We start from the raw sequence: 5911 nt of genomic DNA, 5'->3' as shown, positions 1-5911 counted from the left end.
GCGTTACAACTATCCCCTCCTTACAGAAATTTCGTCCTCGAAATTTACATGAATAACTCAAGGTATCGATCCTACATATCAGACATAAGCTCCCAAGTTGCATCTTCTATCTTGCTCTTTCTCCACAACACTTTCACCAAGGCAATGGTCTTGTTCCACAAAACTTTATTTTCCAGTCTAGGACCTGAACCGGCCTCTCCTCAAAAGACAACTCTGGATCCAGCTCTAGGTTTTCATAGCTCTGCACATGTGTAGGATCTGATACGTACTTCAAGAGCATAGACACATGGAATACGTTGTGAACCCCTGATAAAGCTTGTGGCATAACTAATCTGTAAGCTAACTCTCCAACCCATTCTAGAATCTCAAAGGGGCCAACAAACCTAGGACATAACTTTCCTTTCACTCCAAATCGTTTCACCCATCTCAAAGGAGAAACACTACGAAACACATGATCACCGACTTGAAACTCTACACTTCTACATTTCAAGTCTGAGTAACACTTCTATTGACTTTGGGAGGCGAACGTCCGGGCTCTAATCTTCTCAATTACCTCATATGTCCTCTGAACGACCTCAGGACCTAAGTACTTTCTCTCACCCATCTCATCCCAATGAATGGGTGATTTGCACTTCCTCCCATACAACATCTCATATGGAGCCACTCTGATAGTCGCTTGATAGTTGTTATTATAGGAAAACTCAATCAATGGGAGATACTTACTCCAAGATCCCCCAAAAACCAGCACACAGGCCCGTAACATATCCTGCAGTATCTTAATTTTCCTCTTGGACTGTTTGTCCGTCTGAGGATGATAAACGGTACTGAACCAAAATTGCATGCCCATAGCCTTCTGCAGGCTTTTCCAAAACTTAGAGGTGAAGCTGGGGTCCTTGTCGGATACTATCGACATTGGAGCGGAGTTGAACTATCTCCTTTACATACAACTTGGCATATTGGTCCACCGTTTAAGTTGTCTTAACAGGCTAAAAGTGGGTTAATTTGGTGTACCTATCAACAATCACCCATACAAAATGATATACATAGAATGATATTGTCCCACTGTCTTCGCTAATCAAACTACGAAGTCCATGGTAATATCCTCCCACTTTGACACTGCAATTCTGAAAGGCTCCAGCAACCCTGCTGGCCTTTAATGTTCATCCTTCACCTGCTGACAGGTTAAACATTTGGCCACATAATCCACTACGTTCCTTTTCATCCCTGGCCACCAATACAGAGTCCTCAATTCCTGATACATCTTCGTCGTACCTGGATGTAGAGAATAGTGAGTGGTATGAGACTCATCTAGAATCTCTGGCCTAATACCCGAATCCATCGCAACAAAAATCTGACCTCTATAACTCAGAAAACCCACCTCTAAAATAGAAAAGTCTATAGTCCATTCAGCTAAGACATCCTCCTTGTGATTCCTCAACTAGGGATCCTCCTTCTCTCCTTCCTTAATCCTCTAAAGGAGTGTGGACTGAAGAGTGGTATTGGCTAGCTAACCAACTACCAATTCAATTCTCGCTTTGGTCATCTGTTCAGCTAACTTTTCTTATATCTATCTCCATATAAATAACTACCCCGGGCCCCTCTGACTCAATGCATCGGCCACCACATTGGCCTACCCTGTGTGATACATAATATCACAGTCGTATTCATTCACCAACTCAAGCCAATGCCTTTGGCGCATATTCAGATCCTTCTGAGTAAAGCAATACTTTAAGCTTTTATGGTCGATGTATATTTCACACTTCTCTCAATACAGATAATGCCTCCAAACCTTCAGTGCGAACACCACCGTTGCCAGTTCCAGATCGTGAGTGGGATACCTTTTCTCATACTCCATCATCTGTCTGGACGCATAAGCTATCAACTTTCCACCATCAATCAATACACACACAAAACCTTACATTGAAGCATCACAATAAACTACAAACTTTTCATTGTCAGATGAAAGACTCAGTACCAGAGCGGTGATTAGTCGCCGCTTCAACTTCTTGAAAATGTTCTCACATCTATTTGTCCAGACATACTTGGTCTTCTTTCGCGTGAGCTAAGTCAATGGAGTAGCTATTCTGGAGAATCCCTCAACGAACCACCAAAAGTACCCTACTAATCCCAAGAAGCTCCTAACATGTGGTACACTGCTCGGCCTGGGCCAATCTCTCACTACCTCAATCTTGGTTGGGTTCACCAGAATACCCTCCTTACTCACAATGTGGCCCAGAAATGTTACTTGGGGCAACCAAAACTCACATTTACGGAACATAGCATATAGCCTATGCTCCCTCAGCCGCTGTAGTACCTAACAAGGATGTTGCTCGTGCTCTGTCTCTGATTGGGAGAACACTAGTATATCATCGATGAAGACAATCACAAACTTATCCAAATAATCCCTGAAGATTCTATTCATCAAGTCCATAAAGGCTGCTGGGGCACTGGTTAATCCAAAGGACATGACCATAAATTCATAATGTACATACCTTGTACTGAATGTGGTTTTAGGTACGTCCTCCTCCTTAATCCTTAACTGATGGTAGCCAGACCGAAGGTCGATCTTAGAGAACATTGTCTTCCCCTGTAGATGGTCATACAAGTCATCGATCCTGGGCAGTGGATACTTATTCTTGATGTTCAACTTATTTAGCTCTATGTAGTCATTGCACATCCTTAAGCTCTCATCCTTCTTCTTGATGAACAACACTGGAGCACCCCATGGCGAAAAACTAGGTCTGATGAATCCTAGATCTAGTTACCCCTGCAATTGAATCTTCAGCTACTTCAACTCTATTGGAGCCATTGTATAAGGTGTCCTAGATACTTGCTCTGCCCCTAGCACAAACTCTATGACGAACTCGATCTCTCGGTGTGGTGGCAACCTGTTGGGTTTTATGCCCTTATAAAACCATCTCAGACATGTAGCACGATTTCATATTATCAATAAAAGTAGTAGAAATCATTTAGTTTGACAACCATGTTGCTTGCTTTTTTTATTACATGATTATTGAAATAATACAACATTAATAAAATCCCAAACATATGGATAGTTACAATTATAGTGACTAGGTCATAGTGGATTATAGATGTAATTATCTGTTCAAAAGAACGAGTCCTAAGATTAGATCAGTGCATTGGATTTTCACTGATTAGGTTATGATCTACGTACACATTCGGTGTGTGATGTATTGTCCAAGGTATCGACCAAGTAGATCATATGTATTTAGTTACATCAGACTAGGATCGATATTGATTATTGATTGATAAATAAGTGTCGTTGTTATCAAATCTAATCAATGTCACATCGCTGACCATATGTTAAGTCGATCTTAATTCTAAGTGATAATATTATGCTAATTGTATTATTTAAATCTTTTGACTTGTTCGTTACCAGCTTACCCTACGGTCTAGCCCATACTTACATCTTGGAGATTTAGTAGTGTAATTGAGTGGGATTATTATTCATAGATATGAAATCTATAACTTCTCTATGAGAAGTGAAAAAATGAATTGCTTTGTTCAAAATTTTAAATGATTGAGATCTCATTTTTGTGATTAAGTTCACAGAAATATCATTTATAAGGAACTTAGTGGGAGTTAGGATAAAATATCGATGAGGGGTAAAACAGTAATTTTCACCCATCTCGTTAATAAGTCATCGATAGAGGATTGACTGATTGTAATGGTTATAACAATGGATAACGTATTTATGGTTTTGAAAATATGTTCTATGAATTCAAGAGTTCAATTCCGAGTCTATAGTGGAGTCGTGAGGAATTAATAAGGAAGTGAAATTATTCGTAAATAAATTCACAATAACTTGTTGGAGCTTGATTACATGGATCCATGGTCCTTATATCACCTTTGAGTAAGTCATCCAGAATGTTTCAATTAATTGATTTAATTATCAATTAGGATTTTTAAAGTTGACTAGGTCAATTTTTGGAAAATTTACAGAGATATGAGATTTAGAGAATAAAAGAGAATCTTTGATTAAATTTATTAATATTGATAAATTGATGTCAATATAAATATATAATATTAAATCAAGTTTCAAATTATAATTAGTTAATTTGAATAAGAATTTAATTAATTAATTAATTAATTAAAGGTTTTGAATTTAGGCCCAATTGAGATTTAAATTCAAAACAAATAGATAGGGTTAAAGTCCATTTATGGCAGCCCAAGACTTTTATTTTTGTTTATTATTTTTAATTAATTTAAATTTAAATAAAGCCCATTAAGTTTCCTATATAAGGAATATGATATCTAGGGTTTTCATAAGGAAGTGAGTTTCAGTTGATTGGTAAGTGAAAACCTAGACAGTCTAACATTTCTTGGCCACTCTCTCTTCTTCTTCTCTTCAAGATCTCTATCTCATGTGTTGAGAACCAACCCACAATAGTTCTAGGTTGATCAAAGGCTTGGTGAGGAAGAATGTGTTGCTAATCTTGTTCAATCTCTTTATAATACTGTGGTACAGAAAGGAATCAAAGGTAAGAGAGATTGAAGGATGGAGTTGTTTAAGTTCTGCTGCATAATGTAAGTTTTTACTTTACTTTGTGTTTGTATCAATTGTATAGGAGCCTGTTCTAGGAATTTGCATGCTTGTTTGATAATATGTAAATTACATGAAAATAAATAAAGACCTTACAATAACTAATTCCAACACAACCCTGGCAGGTCTACTAGGAATACATCAGGAAACTCACATACTAGTCTGGTCTCATTCGGTCCAACTTGAGCAATTCTAGAGGTATCCACTATGTTTGCTAGGAATCCTATGCAACCTTCTTGCAATAGGTCTCTACCCTTCGATACAAAGATCATAGGTACTCGAGGTCCACCCACTATCCCCACAAACATGAAGGGTTCCTCTTCTTCAGGCTCAAATGTCACCATCCTACGCCTGCAGTCTATCGTCGCCCCATACTTTGACAACCAGTCCATCCCCAAAATCATATCAAAGTCATCCATCTCCAGTTCAATTAGATCCACAAAATACTCCCTACTGTCTATCTTTATCGGTAATGCTCTAACCCATCTCCTAGAGACTAGCAGTTCCCAGTTGGCAACAAAATTTTGAATCCCCTAGCATATAACTCACAAGGTCTACACAAACAATCTATCACTTTAGAAGATACAAACGAATGAGTATCTCCTGAATCAATCAATGCAGTAAATGAAGAATCGTCACTAGAAATCTGACTTGTCACGACTGAGGGACTAGCCTCAGCCTCGATCTGGGTCAAAGTAAACACTCTAGCTATAGTGAGGCTGTCACTTTTCTTGGGTTCTTCTTTTCTGGCTTGTGGGCAGTCCCTCCTCAAGTGACTAACACTCCCATAGATAAAGCATGCTCTGACTCTACACTCACCTAGATGTCGTCGCCTGCACCATGGACACTCTAGAAAACTTCTCCAATTCTCTCCCCCACCCAGATAGCCACTGAAAGTACCCCGTGCCCTCCTATCTAGACCAGGAGGAACAAAAGAATCTGGGGCCTTTCTCTTCTGCTCACTGGGGCCACTACCCCGACTGGAACCAGTGAAGGGAGGCAACATCCTCTGAGCATCGCGCCTTGCGGTGCCCTCTCTCCATATCTGATCTTGAGCCCCTTCAGCAGTAAGGGATTTCTCCACTACTTGGGCATAGGTGGTAGTCCTCGGATCCAACGTTGTCTGTACATCCCGGGCTATCATCACATTCAGCTCCCGTACAAAATGATCCCTCTGTGCTAAATCAGTGGGCACCAAATCTGGCGCGAACTTTGCCAACTAGTCAAACTTCAAAGCGTATTCTGTGATGGTCATTTTGTTCTAAGTAAGATAAATAAACTCATCAACCTTTGCAGCTTGGACTACAACACTGTATTATTTCTCGTTGAAAACATCTCTGAAGTCTT

The sequence above is a fragment of the Humulus lupulus genome, chromosome 8 (assembly GCF_963169125.1).
Source record: "Humulus lupulus chromosome 8, drHumLupu1.1, whole genome shotgun sequence".
NCBI classification, from domain to species: Eukaryota; Viridiplantae; Streptophyta; class Magnoliopsida; order Rosales; family Cannabaceae; genus Humulus; species Humulus lupulus.
The sequence above is the reverse complement of the archived record's forward strand: the minus strand, read 5'-3'. Positions refer to the sequence as shown.